This window comes from Tamandua tetradactyla, chromosome 26 (assembly GCF_023851605.1).
Source record: "Tamandua tetradactyla isolate mTamTet1 chromosome 26, mTamTet1.pri, whole genome shotgun sequence".
Classification (NCBI taxonomy): Eukaryota; Metazoa; Chordata; class Mammalia; order Pilosa; family Myrmecophagidae; genus Tamandua; species Tamandua tetradactyla.
Window position 1 is genome coordinate 29,097,018 of NC_135352.1, and position 21,610 is coordinate 29,118,627.

General features: G+C 40.0%; 1 long non-coding RNA gene across 1 annotated transcript in view; it reads right to left on the reverse strand.

Moving 5' to 3' along the window:
- Positions 1 to 719: 719 nt before the first annotated feature.
- LOC143669894 (uncharacterized) overlaps positions 720 to 21,610 on the reverse strand; it is a 42,568-nt gene continuing 21,677 nt past the window's right edge. Inside the window, exon 4 of the long non-coding RNA XR_013169110.1 lies at positions 720 to 936. This is a non-coding gene — a long non-coding RNA (uncharacterized LOC143669894). The remainder of the gene's footprint in view (positions 937 to 21,610) is intronic.

The following is a 21,610-nucleotide window of genomic DNA, read 5'->3' on the forward strand; positions in this document are numbered from 1 at the left end:
TTCTCCTTCCTCACCCTGCGCCCAGTTCGTTCTTCATCCTGCCCCCCTCAACCTGAACTCCTCATGCAGTTCCTGTGTTCCTTCACCTCCCTCAACATGGGGCTCCCACACAGGGACCCACTCCCCAGAAGCCTTGTGAAAGCTGATCATCTGGACTCGAATCATCCAGGCTTCCTCTCTGCACTGATCATTTCTAATCATCCGGACTGCCTCTCTGCACTGAACAGACTCTACTATCTTAGCCCTGTGGACGAAAGACTTGTTGGGAACCTTGTGTGGGATATGGGCTCAGGGAGAGCAGCAGAGGAGCCTGGCCAGCAGGGGTCCCAGGAGGAGGCGTGGCAGGCCCTGATGCTGTGAAGAGCGGCTTCCCATGCCCCAGGCCCAGCCCCAGGTGGAATAAACAAAATGGAAAACAAACAAACCAGTTAACCCACCCCTTCATGCTTTTGAGCATCAGGGATGAAGTGGAGGTGGGGTGGTTTTATTAACAGAGGAGGACAAGAATGGGGATTTAATTTTGGAATCATCTATGTGGTAGGGAAAAAGAAAAAGCACAGCTGGAGGAGCCAGTTGTGGAAAAAAGAGCTCCAGAAATTAATCAAGCTATTACTATCTCCCATCTGGCCCCGCTGCGCTTTGCCCTGCGAGGGGCGATGGCGAGGGCAGCCTCCCTTTCTCAGGTCTAGAAATTGGGACTCTGAGCCTCAACCGCCATACCCTAGGAGCTTGCTGTGGCTGGGCGAGAAGCCTTCAGTTCCTCTCTTCCCTTATCTCTTTACCTGATTCCACTTGAGAGATTCCAGATGTACTTCGTGGCCCCTTGGAGGGAACGCGTGAGGACGTTGAGCAGTGCCCGGGAAGGGGCGGCATCCCCAGAAAGTGCAAGTAAAGACAGGAATAGTCCCCGGCTCCCTGGGGATGTGACTTTTATTCCTGTTCACAAGAAAAATAAGAAGAAGAATGATAGAAAGTCTTTTTTCTTAACGTTTGCACTTTGCATTTTATCCAGATGTTGAATAGTACAAAATAACATACCTGTGAAATATGATAAACTGAGAACTTGAAAATATTTGGCTAAATGAGTAATACTTTAAGGGCAAGGAGGGAAAAAGCTTAATTAAATATGCTGGATATATGCCCATTTATGTGAAGTTTTCTTTCTTTTCATTAAGGCAATAATTAAAAATTATTCTGCAAGATGAGATCTGGATGATATTGTGAGCCCCTAGCTGTACACCATGTATAAAATGTTTGCATGTTAAGAATGTTTGTATGTTGTTTTATCAATAAAATATTAAAAAGAAAAAAAAGAGATCTGGACAGGAATTGCTTCTATGTGTGAACTACGTGTTGAAATCCATATTTAAAAGTCTTGTCCCTCACTTTCCTGATCTGCTGCCAGGCACACGGAGTGTTCACCCAGTGGACACAGTGACCGTGGGCTGTGAAGGCCTCTGGAAGGGAGGGTGGAAGGCGAGCCGACAGCCCACGAGGAGAGATGAGGGCATGCCCCATGGGGAGGCGCCTTCCAGGCCCTCTAGCAAACAAGCCTGTACAAGAGAACATTTCTTCAGAACTGTCCAGCTGCTTTTTATTTTTCCAGATGTGCAGGCTAGAGGAAAAGCACTGTAGGACTTTGTGAGTGTGGCACTTGTGGATTTTTTTAATGACTCCTCCAACAAATATAAGAGTCCAAGAATAGGAACATTCAGAATCTTTACCTGACTGGTTGTGTTAGTTTCCTACAGCTGCTGTAACAAATGCCCACAAACGAGGTGGCTTAAAACAATATGCAAGTATTTTCTCACAGTTCTGGAAGCCAGAAATCTGAATTCAGTATCACCAGGCCAAAATCAACATGTTGGCAGGTTGTGCTCCCTCGGGAGGCTTTAAGGTAAGAATCCGTTCCCGGCCTCTTCTGGTTTCTAGTGAATGCTGGCATTCCTTGGCTTGTGGCAGCATCACTCCAACTGTCAAGGGCAGCATCTTCAAATCTCTTTGTGTTTTGTCTTCACTTCACTTCCTCCTCTCTCTGTGTGTGGTATCTCCCTCTGCCTCCCTCTTCTAAGGATACATGTGATTGCTTTGAGAGTCCACCTAGATCATCCAGGATAACCTCCCCCTCTCAAGATCTTAAGTGCAGCTGGAAAGACTCATATTACACATCAGTAACACTTATAGGTTCTGGGGATTAGAAGGTGGACATTCTTTGGGAGCCATTACCAGCCTATCATATTGGTGTGACTCAAAAAGGTCCTGGAAGCTTAGTCCTACATCATTTAGTCTGTTCGTCTATTTATTGCCATTGTTTCATTTTGGCATATGCTGAAAGAAACTCTTTGAAAAAGGGCTTTAAATGTGGCTGCACAAACTAATACACTGGCAAGTATTTACATGCAATTTTGATTAAGGAACAATCTCATCTATTTTTGGTGGGTTGGATTTATTGAAAATACATGCTGGCATGATGTGAATAGAATCCATAAGGGAATTTTCTACAGGAAATTTGCTCCCAGTTTTCACTTTTAAATGAAAATCCTCCCAAATGTAATTTGTGGGGTTTTTTTTGGGGGGGTGGTGCATGGTCCAGAATGGAACCCGGGTTTCCTGCATGAAAGACGAGCATTCTGCCACATAACCACCCATGCACCCCCAAATGTAGTTTATTACATATATTACTCATTAATAACTGTGGCAAGTAAATGTTTTGATTGGTTTCAATTATTGGGACAAAGTCTCCTGGGCCAAAGGTTTGGCTGTAATGGTATTGTGTTTTTGTAATAAAGGAATGCTTTTGCTTTTATAAACAATGTAGGATTCTAGTCAGGATATTTTATACATAAGAAGGTTTATTGTGTTGATACATCCATAAAGACATGAATTCACCGAAGTTTTTGGCATAGTATCTGCATGCTTTAGCCAAAAAAAAAGCAAAGTAAAGTTGAAGTTACCTGTGCTCGAGTTAGAGAACACAATTATTAAAATAATAGTATTTCTCTTTGATGATATGATTACTCAGTTTCTATAGAATTTGGTTATACTGAACTTTAACGTAGGTTCTCATTGAAAATAGCAACATATATGACAACCAGATAAAAGGAATGAATTCACTGCTTCAAAGAGTCTTGCATCAGTATTTTCCCCTCCCTTTGTGTATTTATTTTATATTTAACCCTAAAGGACTAGATTGGCTGATTCTAATTTCTGAATTATATTTTTGATCAGGAAAATGGTTTCCTCTGTCTGTTATATGAGATTATAAACTTCTGGATGAGAGGAACTATGCAACTATGTGATGATATTGAGAATTGCTGATTGTATATGTAGAATGGAATGATATGTTAATATTTTTGTTTGTTGTTAATTTTTAAAATTAAGAAATTTAAAAAAAAGCGATAGAAACATGTTGCAATTATCTATTGCTGCATAAGACATGACCCAACACTTAGTAGTTTAAAACAATCACAATCATTTATTTTTCTTGTGAATCTGCAGTTTGGGCAGGGTTTGGTGAGAGCAGCTTGTCTATGCTCTATCTGGGGTCAGCTGGGCAGCTCAGCTGAGGCTTGAGGATTTACCTCCAAGATGGCGCACTCACTTGGCCTGATTCTGCCGGGGAACGTTGGAGTGAGTTGAACCTCAGAGTCATTCCACTCCCAGGCAAGAGAGCAAGGCTTTCATATTCCCACATGGACAGTCATTGGCTGAGGGTGCAACCTCAGATGCTTCTGTCTCTCTTCATGGTGGGCAAAGTATCTCCAGTAGCCCACGGGCACTCCTTCAAAGAAGAATCACAGGTGCAGGCCAGTGCAAGCAAGAATACACTAAACCCAGAGAAGAGGATCACAGAAAGAAAAGAGGGGTCCTAGGAATCTGGGCTGAGCATCAAGGAATGTCTGTTAACACTTGTGTCAATAAGCAATTTGTTCTCTTTCTCTATGGCAACATTCCCCAAACTGTATTCCAATGAGCTCTAGTCTCAAAGATGCCCTGCAAAACAGTGTTCCATGGTCATTTAAGCTGGGGAAACACTTCATACTCGGTTCCCTCCTTTTCTTTGTCATTGAATCTTTTATTAGCATATTTATCCGTCTGTTTTCACACTTCAGATAGCAGAAGTTTGAAAAGATTATAATGCACCTGAAATTTAAATAGTTTATTTAAATAAACAGATAATGTATAAAATTTAAATACATTAGCCTTCATCCAAACCACTATAATCTTCGTGTCATGAAAAATGTGAGATTACAAACAAATGGAGGGGCACAAATGCAACATTCATGTGCTCTTGTAAGGTTTGGTCTATCCTTACTCAGAGACAATAATATGTAATGAAGTTTGGTAAGACTTCTGAGAAAGAAGCTGTCTTCTCAGAAAGACAGCTTTCTGAGACTTGCTTCTTTCATCTTGTGATCATAGGACAGTCAAATTGTAACAGAGGCTGAATGCTTAAAAGCCCACAGGGTCTGGGAAAAGTGAATAAAATACATTGGATTTTTTTTTTAAAAAGCAACAAAACAAAGCACTAATGAATGACAACTGTCTACTTAGTCTCCATGTCAATGACAATAGGGTCTGGTGGGGAAAATGGTGGTCTGGAGAGTTCAAAGGTAGCAGCTGCTACTTGACTCCAGCCATTTGTTCCGATGGAAGAAGGCAGGTGAAGTATGACCAGATCTTTTTAAAAGACACCAAAAAGCTATATTTTCATGGAGGCTTTCCTGATTTTTACATTCTTACAGCTGTGGGTAGATTTGAGCCGTGATCCAGGCAAAGCAGGGCCACCATGTCTGTACCCTGCAGAACGGTGCTGGGCCACAGCCCTCAAGTGGGGACTAAACTCCATTTCACCTCCTAATCGCCCATATGTGTGTCCAGGCTTGGAACTGCCTCAGGAGAGAGGAAGAAAACCTTTTCTTGGGTGGCCTGCCTAAAGGTACCTGTATGAACTGCAGTGGTCCAGCATCAAAGATCAAAAATATATATATGATAAAAACTACTGAGGTGTTTCCTGGGATGTGGGACCTTGAGGGATAAACCAGGAAATTCCAGACAAGTTTGCCCCCCTCAGAGTGATTGCACCCAGCCTCTGCTCTTGGCATTGGTCTCTTTGGTCTCAAAATAGCTTTGTTTCTATCTGTAAGTTTTTACATTGAAAGTTAAGTAGGAGTTCTTTCTCTTACAACTACAACTTATTGTAAATTTTATGAGGTAAAATAACAGGTCTTTATGAGATAGGTTGACAGGAAGAACTGTACTTGTTTGGCGATAGCCAGGTATGTTAGTTTGCTAGCTGCCAGAATGCAATACACCAGAACCGGAATGGATTTTTAAAAGGGGAATTAATGAGTTACAAGTTCACAGTTCTAAAGAAGTGAAAGTGTCTAAATTAAGGCAAGAGGTTATCTTCACTCAAGAAAGGCCTATGGGTCAGGAACACCTCCATCAGCTGGGAAGGCACATGGCTGCCACCTGCTTGTCCCTTGCTCCTGGACTCACTTGCTTTCAGCCTCTGTCCATGTGGGGTCCCTGACTTTGCTTCTCCAGGGCTGACTTTCATCTCTAGGCTCCCCTTGGCTCTCTCCAGGTTCTGGCTCGCTTAACATCTCATGGGAAGGCACACGGCAACGTCTGCTGGCCCCAATCATCTCAAAACACTCGTGTCTCTACTCTCTGTGCCGGCCCTGAAGTTTCTGTTGGCTCTCTCTTTCTGTCAGCCCTGTCATTTCTGTAGGATCTTTGGCTTCTGAGTTTTCTCCAAGATGTTTGCCCCCTCAAAGACTCCAGTAATCCAATCAAGACCCACCCTGAATGGGCTGTTATATCTCCATCCAAAAGTTATACCCACAATTGTTTGTGTCACATCTCCATGGAAAGAATCTAATCAAGTTTCCAACCTATACTACTGAATAGGGGCCAAAGAAATGGCTGCTCCCACAAGATTGGATCAGGACCAAAACGTAACTATGCAACAGATCCAAACTGGCACACCAGGTGAGGAAATCTTGTCCCTTAGCCGACCTCTGGTATACCAGTCACTGCTACAGGAAGGCTGCCTCGTCTGTATGTGTCTAGGGTTCTGGGTAGCCTTGGCTGGTGAGCGAGTATCAGTACCTGATCATCTAGTAATCACAGCAGCCCTTTATCCTTCATAGGTACTAATTGTTGGCCCAAAGATTACATTTCTCTATTCAATCTCTCACTTTACGAATAGGTGTTTTTAAGTTTTCAGTTAATAGCAGTCTTTTTCCCTTTTAATAATAATAGGGGAAAAAAACACAAATATTCTATCACTCTACGATTTGTTGCCATATTTGTAACTCCTTAGCATTTTATCTCTAGCCTGGAAGAAGCCCTCTGCTCCTGACCTATTTCTTCCCCAGTATTATGCATGAGAGCAACATCAGTGAGTATAATTGACCTGAAAGTATTTATATTAAAAATTTACTGTAGGGCTAGTCTACAATAAACCCCCAGCTTTTGTTTATCTGGGAGTGTCTTAATTCCTCCCTGATTTTTGAAAGACAGCTTTGCCAAATACAGAATTCTTGGTTGACAATTTTTTGCTTTCAGCACTTTAAATATATCCTCCCACTACCTACCTTCTTGTCTCCATGGTTTCCTAGGAGATATTGGCACCTAATCTTATTGGGGCTCACTTGTACATGACACATTACTTCTTTTGCAGCCTTCAGAGTTCTGTCTTTATCTTTGGGATTTAACAGTTTGATTATAACATGGCGTGGTGTGGGTCTGTTGGAGTTTATACTGTTTGGAGTTGGCTGAACATCTTGGGTGTGTATATTTATGTCTTTCATTAAATTTGGAAATTTTTCAACCATCATTTCTTCGAATACTCTCTCTGCCCCTTTCTCTCTTCCCCTTCTGATACTCCCACAATACATATATTGGTACACTTGATGGTGTCCTGTGGGTTCCTCATGCTCTGTATACTTGTCTTCATATTTTCCTTTTTCAGATCCTCAAACTGGATGCTTTCAATAGTCCTATCTTCAAGTTCACTGATTCTTTCTTCTGCTGGCTTCAATCTGCTGTTGAACCCATCTAGGGAATTTTAAATTTGTGTTACTGTGGTCTTCAGCTCTGTTTGGGTCTTTTTCATAATTTTCATCTCTCTGTTGCTATTCTCTTTGTGTTCATCTATCATTTTCGTGATTTCCTTTAGTTTTTTTGTCCGTGGTTTCCTTTAGCTCTTTGAGCATATTTAGGACTATTTTCTTAAAGACTTTCTGAAATGTCCCAGGTCTGATCTTTCTCATTGATGGTTTATAATGTTTTAATCTTCACCTTTGCCGAGGACATCACTTCCTATTTCTTGGTGTGTTTTATAATCTTTTGTTTAAACTAGGACATTTTGATACTTTAGTGTGTTATTGCTGGAATTTATACTCTGAAGTGTCCGTTCCTTAATCTTGTATCCAGGTGGTATTATGACAGAAATTTCCTTGAATACCAGCGGGTAAAAATAAAGGGAGAAGGGAGAAAACATTTTTCCCAGTATTTGCTGATGGATCTGGGCAAGTGCTCTTCTTCAGGTTTATCCGTACAGTGAGTTTGAAGAGTAGCTCCAGGCCAAAGCATGGGCACCTTCCTGATCCTTTCTGTGCATGCATCTTACCTGGGGCATGCACCTGTTTGCCTCAGAATTCCAATTGCAGGGATATAAATGCTCCCCCTTGCCTATGAACCAGTTTCTTCATGATCCCCTGTACTGCACTGTGTCCTACAGCCGGCAATCCCTTGTCCCAGGGAACCACTTGACTGCTCTCCCATGGCATTCTGTAAGAGAGCTCCATGAGTCACCATCTATCTGCAGGGCAAGTTCTGGGCAGAGAGTCCCTCAGACCACCACCAGACAGATTAGGCAAGACATGCATGCTCCTCGTAGGTGCACAAGGGTTATTTCTCCTCCCTCCAGAACCGAGACCAGGGATCTGCTCTGGGAATGTGGGCTGGCTCCTCCCCAATCAGATGAGAGGTGGGGAGGGACCAGTCAAGGTGCCATGAGATCCTCCCGCTTTGTGTGGCCTTTTTCTTGATTCAACACTAGCCTTATTACTGCATTCCTTTATCCATTTTCTGGAGCCTTTAGAGAGATGTTTCCGCCAGTTCCTGCTGATTGTTCAAAGCTTCTGTGAGGGGAGGGGGACAGAGCCTTGAAGCATCTCACGTCAGCATTTCAGTCGGAGGAAAAATACTTTTAATTCTATTAAAATTCTTCCTTTCATATATATGTATCCATATGCTAATTTAAAAATTATAAAGATATTATGAGTTTATGTTTACTTTCAAGGCTGTTTAACTTTTGCCTAAGAGTTAACACTGTTGAGGAGATCTTTGTGCAAAACTGGAATGATGCTCTCCTTCCCTCCCTCTTCTCTGATTCTCACTTTCAAAAGGCAGTACAGTGCAGTGATTAAGAACTCCAGCTGGGAGACAAACCACCTGCGTTCAACACTGGGCTCTCCTACCTTCTAAACTGGTGAGTTTGTGTGCTCCTCAACACCTCCATGCTTCGGTGTTCCCATCTGTAAACTGGGAGAGCAGCATGAGTACCCACCTGGTAGAATTCATTGGATTAAGTAAAATAGAGAGTGAAAAGTACACAGGACAGGGCCTAAAATACAGAGATGCCAAATATAAAGATCTTGTTGTTTATGCATTGGCCTACAGAGAAGTTGTGGCCGATGAAGTATAAGCAAAAAATAAATTAACTGTACTAGGGGCATATAGGAAAGGTAGAACCAAGTTGGGGAGTGGGGGGATAGAACACAGGAAATTTTCCAAGGCTCCTATGTAGTTGCTTTAGGTAGCCAAAAATTTAGCTCTGAACTTTCTGAAGATGAAGAAAAAAGAGAAAAAGAGAAACAGTTACATACTTTCAATAGGCAAAAAGAGAAACCAAATAGTTCTTTGGAGGGGGTGTCAAAGCTTTCATAGCTTTTAACCTTATAAGAATGTTCTCATATTAAGTTTCACAGAAAAGACTCAGAGAAGTTAAACTTCCTTCATTATAAACAAATATAATGGTTTTCAAAAGGTTATATCTTTCATTAATTTTTAATTTGAACTCAATTCAGCCTTTTAGAAAAGTGACAAAACTTTTTGTACGAAGAGTCCCTTATAATCTTCACTCAGATTCCCCAAATGTTTAACTGGTTATATTTTGCCATGATTGCTTTTATCATTCTCTCTTGATAAATACTTACATATTTCAGAATCATGTGACAGATAGTTGGAGACCTTAACTCCCCAAAATTTCTATGGGTATGTGTGAAAATCAAGGAAATTCTCTTATATAATGTCAGTAAAATAATCAAAATCAGGAATTAACAGTAATTAATAGGTACAGTATTATAATCTAAAATGCATACCTTTTCAGATTTTACCATTTTCCTCACTAATGTTCTTTAGAGCAAAGGAAAAAAAAAATTCCTGCTCCAAGATCCAATCTAGGATCACACTTGCATTTAGCTCTCATGTCTCTTTGGTCTTTAATCTGGAACAGTGCCTTAGTCTTTTTTTGTCTTGCAAGATCTTGACATTTCTAAACAGTATGGGCCAGCTGTCTTGTGGACTGTCCCTCAATTTCAGTTTCCCTAATGTTTCCCCGTGATTAGATTCCAGTCATGCATTTTTGGCAGGAGTATCTCAGAAGTAGTGTTGTGTGCTCAGTAAATCCCATTCTAAGGCATGTGATATCTATTCTTCCCATTAGTAGTGATGCTAACTTGGAACACTTAGTTAAGGTAAGGTTCTAGTTTGCTAGCTGCCAGAATGTAATATACCAGAAACTGAATGACTTTTAAAAAAGGGAATTTAATAAGTTGCTAGTTTACAGTTCTAAGACTGCAGAGAATGTCCAAATTAAAGCAAAGATATAGAAATGTCCAATCTAAGGCATCCAGGGAAAGATACCTTGGTTCTAAAATGCCAATGAAGTTCAGGGTTTCTCTCTCAACTGAAAAGGCACATGGCAAATATGGCTACATCTGCTAACTTTCACACCAGGCTTTTTGTTTCATGAAGCTCCCCCAGGGACATATTCCTTCTTCATCTCCGAAGGTCTCTAGTGGTGTGGGCTCTGTCTTCAAAATGCTTCCTCTTTTAGAGGATTCCAGTAAATTAATCAAGACCTGCTAGGAATGGGTGGAGTCACATCTCCATCTAATCAAGTTTAATACCAACTCAGTGAGTCACATCTCTGTGGAGATAACCTAATCAAGTTTCCGGCCTATAGTACTGAATAGGGATTAGAAGAAATGGCTGCCTTTACAAATGGGATTAGGATTAAAGCATGGTTTTTCTAAGGTGCATAAATCCTTTCAAAATGGCACAGGTAAGATCTACCAGGTTTCTTCACTGTGAAGTTATTTTTAACCTTTATAATTAATAAGTATTTTGAGGAGATACTTTTGTATTATTTAAATATCCTGTTTCATATCCAACTTTTACCCACTAGTTTTACCAGCTATTAGTGTTTCTTGGTGGTTGCCAAATGATGCTGTTTTAATTCCATCACCTCTTCTGCATTTTTTAATTGGCATTCTACCATAAGGAAGAACTTTCTCTTTTCCTCTACACATTTACTTACATCAGTATGATCTCATGTCCATACTGGATTTATTCTATAACCCATTTATCATTGTTAATTTTGTTGCTCAATTCCTCTCATTTTTGACCAGTGAACGTCCCATATCAAGCTGATTCCTGTATCCTTTTGACAGGTCCCCAGCATTCTTGAGCAATTCTTTACTTTCTAGCATAGCAGTATTCACGAGGTTATTTCTTAATGAGTTCTTGGACAAAATCCCAAAATTTGGCTCAATGAAAGCAGTTCTGTAGAGAGCCAAGAGTCTGTGATCCAAAAATTCTGCCAATGATCTTGCTTGATTCAAGGGTAATACTCAAACCATAGCAATGAGCATCCTTCCACCAATCTTCTGTAAATATTGCTTCTCCTAAACAGTACTACTGGCTTTTAATGAGACTCAAACATCAGACAATTCAACATCTTGCTTCCTGGCAAAGATCAACAGCACTTTCCTGTGTAATTTTCAGCGCTGATGGAAGTATTCTATCTCTGCGTTATTCAATGAGATAGCCTCTAGCCACATGTGCATGTACTCTAGCGTAATTAAGAAACTTAATTTTAATTTATGTACCCATATGCAAATAGTGTCTACCATATTGGATAGCTCATGAATAGAGAGTTTTTCTATGGGCTTGATAGAGGACAAATTAAAATATATTAGAAGTAAAATGATGGAATATAGCCCTAAATGACTAAACAAATAATTTTGTGCAATTATTTAACTCAAATCAAATGAATTGTTTATATCTGTCCATTATTTAAACAATAGGTTGTAAAACCACCATGCTACATTGTGGCTACTCCTAATTCATGACAATATCATCATAGCATCAGCTTATGAGATATTTATCCCTATGTTCTTTCTTGCATAAACTGTGTACCCAGCTCATCTAAAAGTTGTTTTAAATTGGTAATATCTGGGAGCAGTGATGGAAGGGGAGAAAGGAACAGCAAGAAAAACATCAAACAATTTCTATCTTGTGTCTCCTCAACAATCTAAATTTTACTTAAAATATGCTTTATTTATAGATTGTCTATATTTTGTGGAAAGACAATCAGGATTGTCTGATTGAATGCCCCTGAAGATTTGTGTTGCCTGACGACAATCTGAATGGAGCCGGAGCCCCCTTCTTCCCACCAGTAGGAGGAGCTGTGCCCAAATGCAATGTCCCACAAGGGCAACAGGTGTGGGCAACAGGAGTTCCAGCCGATTAACTCCCTGAACAGCTGTTGCCTAACCTCAGCCTGTCTGATGCCCAAGCACACTTTTTATTCCAGCTGGCAAGGCCACATGCACACAACTGAGTGGGAGTCAGGGGCTGCAGTTCTTCTCTTGGAGTCCAGATCCACATTAATTTAACTTGCCACAACCCAAATGTCTTTCCACAACCTGCTGAGAGATCTGAGACCCGTGTACCAACTGAACCCTCTGACTACGAGTTCCAGCCTGCACCAAAAGACTGTTGCTTGCCTAAGCCTTTTACCATAACACGTTTTTAATGAAAATAATCTCTATTTATCCAAATAGTTGATGTTAAAGAAAATCATCAACGAAAATCCAAAATACAATCATAGAGAAAAGCATGCAAAAATTAAAACTGATCCAAAGTAATGCAGTAAATATATTTTCCAGTATATGGAAGTCAATTTTCTAATAAGATTTACATGTGAAACTTTTATGAGCAGCGAAAAAGTTATAGTTGCTAATTAGCTAGTATTAAGAAAACATTAGATCCAAGATGGCGTCTTAGTAAGGTACATGCGTCTTAGTTCCTCCGACTCCAAATCAACTAATAGGTGAACAGAAACAGTACAAAACAACTCCCGGGGCTACAGCAGGGAATGGACACACAGCGTAACCAAGTCTGGGCTGGCTAGTCTGACTGCGAAACTCAGCTGCGGTGAGTGAGATCCCCGAGCGGCGGGCGATTTCCCGAGCAGCCGCAGCTGCGGCGGTCCGAGCTAATCCCTCCCTCCTTCCGGGGCTGACTGAGAGACTCGGAGAGACAAGCTTCCCAGCCAAGGCGGCCGGCGCCACACTTTTGCGGGCGGCTTCGAGTCCGCGACTACAAGTCTCGGATCAGAGGGCTATCCAAAGTCTGGGCTGGCAAGTCTGATTCCGAGTCTTGGCTGCGGCGAGTACCCCGAGCGGCCGCAGCTGCGGCGGACCGAGCTAATCCCTCCCTCCTTCCGGGGCTGGCTGAGAGACTCGGAGAGACAAGCTTCCCAGCCAAGGCGGCCGGCGCCACACTTTTGCGGGCGGCTTCGAGTCCGCGACTACAAGTCTCGGAACAGAGGGCTATCCAAAGTCTGGGCTGGCAAGTCTGATTCCGAGTCTTGGCTGCGGCGAGACCCCCGAGCGGCCGCAGCTGCGGCGGTCCGAGCTAATCCCTCCCTCCTTCCGGGGCCGGCTGAGAGTATCGGAGAAGTAAGTTCCCCAAGCCGAGGCAGGCGGCGCCCTTCTTTTGCGGGCGGCTTCGAGTCTCGGCTTTAAGTCCGCGGCTACGAGTCCCGGATCAGAGGGCTATCCAAAGTCTGGGCTGGCTAGACTGACTGCGAGACTCGGCTGCAGTGAGACCCCCGAGCGGCGTGCGATCTCCCGATCAGCGGCAGCTGCGGTGGTCCGAGCTACTCCCTCCCCCCTTTCCGGGCCGGCTGAGAGTATTGGAGAAGCAAGTTTCCCAAGCCGAGGCAGGTGGCACCCCTCTTTTGCGGGCGGCTTCGAGTCTCTGCTTCGAGTCCGCGGATACGAGTCTCAGATAGGAGGGCTATCCAAGCTGCGGAAGCCCCCCCCCCCACGGGAGGCTTCCTGGTCCGGTGGGGAATCCCCCAGGCACGCTGCGGCCCGCAACCAGCCACAGGGTCCCCTCAAGCCGCGGCAGCTGACGCCCCCACCACGTGCGGCCCCTGAACCAACGGAGAGATTTGGATCCGAAAGCCCCAGGCCACGGAGATCGGTGACTGGGGGAGACCCATTCCAAACACTTGAGACAAACGTGTGCCACGTGCGCCATGTACTCGGCAAGATAAGAAAAACAGATCCCAGAGATTTCACAGAAAAATCTTACAACCTTGCTGGGTCCAACACCCAGAGAAATCTGAATAAATGCCCAGACGCCAGCAGCAGAAGATAACTGTCCACGCTCAAAAGATTGAGAATATGGCCCAGTCAAAGGAACAAACCAATAGCTCAAATGAGACACAAGAGCTGAGACAACTAATCCTGAATATACGAACAGAAATGGAAAACCTCTTCAAAAATGAAATCGATAAATTGAGGGAGGACATGAAGAGGACATGGGCTGAACATAAAGAAGAAATAGAAAAACTGAAAAAACAAATCGCAGAACTTATGGAAGTGAAGGATAAAGTAGCAAACATAGAAAAAATAATGGATAGTTACAATGATAGATTTAAAGAGACAGAAGATAGAATTAGTGAGTTGGAGGATGGAACATCTGAATTCCAAAAAGAAACAGAAACTATAGGGAAAAGAATGGAGAAATTTGAACAGGGTATCAGGGAACTCAAGGACAATATGAACCGCACAAATATACGTGTTGTGGGTGTCCCAGAAGGAGAAGAGAAGGGAAAAGGAGGAGAAAAACTAATGGAAGAAATTTTCACTGAAAATTTCCCAACTCTTATGAAAGACCTAAAATTACAGATCCAAGAAGTGCAGCGCACCCCAAAGAGATTAGACCCAAATAGGCGTTCTCCAAGACACTTACTAGTTAGAATGTCAGAGGTCAATGAGAAAGAGAGGATCTTGAAAGCAGCAAGAGAAAAACAATCCATCACATACAAGGGAAACCCAATAAGACTATGTGTAGATTTCTCAGCAGAAACCATGGAAGCTAGAAGACAGTGGGATGATATATTTAAAATACTAAAAGAGAAAAACTGCCAACCAAGACTCCTATATCCAGCAAAACTATCCTTCAAAAATGAGGGAGAAATTAAAACATTCTCAGACAAAAAGTCACTGAAAGAATTCGTGACCAAGAGACCAGCTCTGCAAGAAATACTAAAGGGAGCATTAGAGTCAGATACAAAAAGACAGAAGAGAGAGATATGGAAAAGAGTGTAGAAAGAAGGAAAATCAGATATGATATACATAATACAAAAGGCAAAATGTTAGAGGAAAATATTATCCAAACAGTAATAACACTAAATGTCAATGGACTGAATTCCCCAATCAAAAGACATAGATTGGCAGAATGGATTAAAAAACAGGATCCTTCTATATGCTGTCTACAGGAAACACATCTTAGACCCAAAGATAAACATAGGTTGAAAGTGAAAGGTTGGGAAAAGATATTTCATGCAAATAACAACCAGAAAAGAGCAGGAGTGGCTATACTAATATCCAACAAATTAGACTTCAAATGTAAAGCAGTTAAAAGAGACAAAGAAGGACACTATATACTAATAAAAGGAACAATTAAACAAGAAGACATAACAATCATAAATATTTACGCACCGAACCAGAATGCCCCAAAATACGTGAGGAATACACTGCAAACACTGAAAAGGGAAATAGACTCATATACTATAATAGTTGGAGACTTCAACTCACCACTCTCATCAAGGGACAGAACATCTAGACAGAAGATCAACAAAGAAATAGAGAATCTGAATATTACTATAAATGAACTAGACTTAATAGACATTTATAGGACATTACATCCCACAACAGCAGGATACACCTTTTTCTCAAGTGCTCATGGATCATTCTCAAAAATAGACCATATGCTGGGTCACAAAGCAAGTCTTAACAAATTTAAAAAGATTGAAATCTTACACAACACTTTCTCGGACCATAAAGGAATGATGTTGGAAATCAATAATAGGCAGAGTGCCAGAAAATTCACAAATACGTGGAGGCTCAACAACACACTCCTAAACAACGACTGGGTCAAAGAAGAAATTGCTAGAGAAATTAGCAAATACCTCGAGGCGAATGAAAATGAAAACACAACATATCAAAACTTATGGGACGCAGCAAAGGCAGTGCTAAGAGGGAAATTTATTGCTCTAAATGCCTATATCAGAAAAGAAGAAAAGGCAAAAATTCAGGAATTAACTATCCATTTGGAAGAACTGGAGAAAGAACAGCAAGCTAACCCCAAAGCAAGCAAAAGGAAAGAAATAACAAAGATTAGAGCACAAATAAATGAAATTGAAAACATGAAAACAATAGAGAAAATCAATAAGGCCAGAAGTTGGTTCTATGAGAAAATCAATAAGATTGATGGGCCCTTAGCAAGATTGACAAAAAGAAGAAGAGAGAGGATGCAAATAAATAAGATCAGAAATGGAAGAGGAGACATAACTACTGACCTCACAGAAATAAAGGAGGTAATAACAGGATACTATGAACAGCTTTACGCTAATAAATACAACAATTTAGAGGAAATGGACGGGTTCCTGGAAAGACATGAACAACCAACTTTGACTCAAGAAGAGATAGATGATCTCAACAAACCAATCACAAGTAAAGAAATTGAATTAGTCATTCAAAAGCTTCCTAAAAAGAAAAGTCCAGGACCAGACGGCTTCACATCTGAATTCTATCAAACATTCCAGAAAGAATTAGTACCTACTCTCCTCAAACTCTTCAACATAATCAAAGTGGAGGGAAAACTACCTAATTCATTCTATGAAGCCAACATCACCCTCATACCAAAACCAGGCAAAGATATTACAAGGAAAGAAAACTACAGGCCGATCTCTCTAATGAATATTGATGCAAAAATCCTCAATAAAATTCTAGCAAATCGTATCCAACAACACATTAAAAGAATTATTCATCATGACCAAGTAGGATTCATCCCAGGTATGCAAGGATGGTTCAACATAAGAAAATCAATTAATGTAATACACCATATCAACAAATTAAAGCAGAAAAATCACATGATCATCTCAATTGATGCAGAGAAGGCATTTGACAAGATTCAACATCCTTTCCTGTTGAAAACACTTCAAAGGATAGGAATACAAGGGAACTTCCTTAAAATGATAGAGGGAATATATGAAAAACCCACAGCTAATATCATCCTTAATGGGGAAAAATTGAAAACGTTCCCCCTAAGATCAGGAACAAGGCAAGGATGTCCACTATCACCACTATTATTCAACATTGTGTTGGAGGTTCTAGCCAGAGCAATTAGACAAGAAAAAGAAATACAAGGCATCAAAATTGGAAAGGAAGAAGTAAAACTATCACTGTTTGCAGATGATATGATACTATACGTCGAAAACCCGGAAAAATCCACAACAAAACTACTAGAGCTAATAAATGAGTACAGCAAAGTAGCAGGTTACAAGATCAACATTCAAAAATCTGTAGCACTTCTATACACTAGCAATGAACAAGCGGAGGGGGAAATCAAGAAACGAATCCCATTTACAATTGCAACTAAAAGAATAAAATACCTAGGAATAAATTTAACTAAAGAGACAAAAGACCTATACAAAGAAAACTACAAAAAACTGCTAAAAGAAATCACAGAAGACCTAAACAGATGGAAGGGCATACCGTGTTCATGGATTGGAAGACTAAATATAGTTAAGATGTCAATCCTACCTAAATTGATTTACAGATTCAATGCAATACCAATCAAAATCCCAACAACTTATTTTTCAGAAATAGAAAAACCAATAAGCAAATTTATCTGGAAGGGCAGGGTTCCCCGAATTGCTAAAAACATCTTGAGGAAAAAAAACGAAGCTGGAGGTCTTGCGCTGCCAGACTTTAAGGCATATTATGAAGCCACAGTGGTCAAAACAGCATGGTATTGGCATAAAGATAGATATATTGACCAATGGAATCGAATAGAGTGCTCAGATATAGACCCTCTCATCTATGGTCATTTGATCTTTGATAAGGGAGTCAAGCCAACTCACCTGGGACAGAACAGTCTCTTCAATAAATGGTGCCTAGAGAACTGGATATCCATATGCAAAAGAATGAAAGAAGACCCATATCTCACACCCTATACAAAAGTTAACTCAAAATGGATCAAAGATCTAAACATTAGGTCTAAGACCATAGAACAGTTAGAGGAAAATGTAGGGAGATATCTTATGAATCTTACAATTGGAGGCGGTTTTATGGACCTTACACCTAAAGCAAGAGCACTGAAGAAGGAAATAAATGAATGGGAACTCCTCAAAATTAAACACTTTTGTGCATCAGAGAACTTCATCAAGAAAGTAGAAAGACAGCCTACACAATGGGAATCAATATTTGGAAACGACATATCAGATAAAGGTCTAGTATCCAGAATTTATAATGAGATTGTTCAACTCAACAACAAAAAGATAGCCAACCCAATTACAAAATGGGAAAAAGACTTGAATAGACACCTCTCAGAGGAGGAAATACAAATGGCCAAAAGACACATGAAGAGATGCTCAATGTCCCTGGCCATTAGAGAAATGCAAATCAAAACCACAATGAGATATCATCTCACACCCACCAGAATGGCCATTATCAACAAAACAGAAAATGACAAGTGCTGGAGAGGATGCGGAGAAAGAGGCACACTTATCCACTGTTGGTGGGAATGTCAAATGGTGCAACCACTGTGGAAAGCAGTTTGGCGGTTCCTCAAAAAGCTGAATATAGAATTGCCATACGATCCAGCAATACCATTGCTGGGAATCTACTCAAAGGAATTAAGGGCAAAAACTCAAACAGACATTTGCACACCAATGTTTATAGCAGCGTTATTTACGATTGCAAAGAGATGGAAACAGCCAAAATGTCCATCAACAGACGAGTGGCTAAACAAACTGTGGTATATACGTACGATGGAATATTATGCAGCGTTAAGACAGGATAAACTTATGAAGCATGTAATAACATGGATGGACCTAGAAAACATTATGCTGAGTGAGTCTAGCCAAAAGCTAAAAGACAAATACTGTATGGTCCCAATGATGTGAATCGACACTCGAGAATAAACTTGGAATATGTCATTGGTAACAGAGTTCAGCAGGAGTTAGAAACAGGGTAAGATAATGGGTAATTGGAGCTGATGGAATATAGACGGTGCAATAGGACTAGATACAAAAACTCAAAAATGGACAGTACAATAATACCTAATTGTAAAGTAATCATGTTAAAATACTGAACGAAGCTGCATCCGAGCTATAGGTTTTTGTTTTGTTTTGTTTTGTTTGTTTTGTTCTTATTATTATTACTTTTATTTTTTTCTCTATATTAACATTCTATATCTTTTTCTGTTATAATGCTAGTTCTTCTAAACCGATGCAAATGTACTAAGAAACGATGATCATGCATCTATGTGATGATGTTAAGAATTACTGATTGCATATGTAGAATGGTATGACGTCTAAAAAAAAAAAAAATGGTCAGCACAATACTGCCTAATTGTAATGTAATTATCTTGGAACGCTGAATGAAGCTGCATCTGATCTATAGTTTTTTTTTTGTTTGTTTTGTTTTTTTTTCTCTCATATATTTTTGTACTTTTTATTTTTATTTGTGTTTTCTCTCTGTGTTATCACTTTATTTCTTTTTCTGTTGTAGTGCTATTTCTTTCTCTAAATCGATGCATATGTACTGAGAAATGATGACCATACACCTATGTGATGATATTAAGAATTACTGATTGCATATGTAGAATGGATTGATTTCTATTGTTGTGTTAGTTAATTTTTTTAATTAATAAAAAAAAAAGAAAACATTAAGTCAAAATTTTGGAAATGTTTGGCAAGGAAAATCAATGTTCATTTGAAAACAGTGATAGCTATATTCTAAGGTTAAAGATCTTATAGAAAATTATTTGAGCTGAAAATGTTTAACAGTTCAGTTTCACTATATCTGATCTGTAAAGGACATGAAGCAATTTTTTTTTTAGCTTCTCTGCTTCATTTTACCAACTTCATCATTTTCCATAAAGGTTCCACTGAAGTATAAATAATATTAGCAGTGTTGTTTTATCATTTGTTTCTAGATGAGAGTGTTTTTTAATTTTTAATTGATAAGCAACATACAAACACATTCTTAACATACAAGCATTCCATAAATGGTGTACAATCAATGGCTCACAATATCATCACATTGTTGCATATTCATCACCATGATCATTTCTTAGAACATTTGCATCACTCCAGAAAAAAAATAAAAAGAAAAAACTCATACATACCATACCCCTCACCCCTCCCTCTCATTGACCACTAGTATTTCCATCTATCCAATATATTTTAACCTTTGTTCCCCTATTATTTGTTTATTTTTTTAATCCATATTTTTTACTCATCTCTCCATACTTTAGAGCATCAGGCAAGGTTTTCACAATCACACAGTCTCATTGTGAAAGTTGTATCTTCACACAATCATCTTCAAGAAACACAGCTCTACAGTTTCAGGTACTTCCCTATAGCCACTCAAATACACCTAAACTGAAAAGGGATAACTAAATAATGCATAAGAATAACCTCCAGGATAACCTCTTGACTCTGAAATCTCTCAGCCACTGATGCTTTGTTTTTTCTCATTTGTCTCTTCCCCCTTTTGGTCAAGATTTTCTGAATCCCTTGATGCTGGGTCCCTGCTCATTCTGGGATTTCTGTCCCACATTGCCAGGGAGGTTTACACCCCTGGGAGTCATGTCCCATGTAGAGAGGGGGAAGTGGTGAGTTTGATTGCCGTGTTGGCTGAGAGATAGGCCACATCTGAGTAACAAAAGAGGTTCTCTGGGGGTGACTCTTAGGCCTAATTTTAAGTATGTTTAGCCTATCCTTTGCTGGGATAAGCTTCAAATGAACAAACCCCAAGGGTTCAGCCTATTGATTTGTTTGTCCCCACTACTTGTGAGAATATCAGAAGTTCTCCAAATGGGGAAGTCAACTCTTTCCCTCTCTCTTCCCATTCCTCTAAGGGAACCCTGCAAATACTTGTTTACTTGTTGTCCAAATCACTCTGAGATTTAACGGGGTATCGCACTAACCTGGACATACCAACAAAATCTCATACTCTGTTCAAAATTCCCTGTACTTATAGTGTTCAACTAAACTGACCATACAAATTAAATTAGGAAATGTGTTACCCAAAATATAAATTTTGCACCAAATAAACATCTCTCCCTTTAGTCAAAATGAGAGCTTTTAACAAGGAATTTTTAACCCAGGCACATTGGAAACATTTACAGTACTTGTTCTGTAAGAGTCCCTTAAAATGCATTCAGCACCCTGCTTGACAATATATGCTTTATTTTTTACTTCCCACATTTATTTATTTCTTTATTTGGTTGTCTCCACTGCTTGCGAGTATATCAGGAATTCACCAAATGGGAAAGTTGAATTTTTCCCCCTTTCTCCCCATTCCCCCAGGGAGACTTTGCAAATACTTCTTTATTCACTGTTCAAACCACTCTGAGATTTATCGGGGCATTACCCTGGACAAACCTACAAAATCTCATGCCCTATTCAAGGTTCCATGTATTTATGGTGTTCAGTTAAGCTGTCTACATAAGTCATATTAGGAAATGCACCAGTCAAAATATAAATTTTGTACCAAATAAACATTTTTTGCTTTAGTCTCACACAGAAGTTGAAGTTTTAAAATGAATCTATTTTCAACATCCTGCAATATTGACATCCCTTTGTTCTTCCTCATGAAAAAACATTTTTGAATTTGTATATTTAGTCACTATCATTGCACCATCTAGGCATTCCTAGATTATACCATTTCAGTCTTTATCATCTATCTTTCCTTCTGGTTTCATATGTGCCCCCAGCCCTCCTCCCTCTATCATTCTCACATTCAGCTTCATTCAGTGTACTTACATTATTGTGCTACAATCAGATGGCATTGTGCTTCCACATTAAAAAATTAATATTTACCTCAAACTTGTTCTAATTTGAGACGAAGAAATTTCTTCACAGCAATTGGTCACTTGTTTCATGTATAAATAATAAATGCATTTTTTCTGAAAGTCTAATCTAACTTTTTTTAGC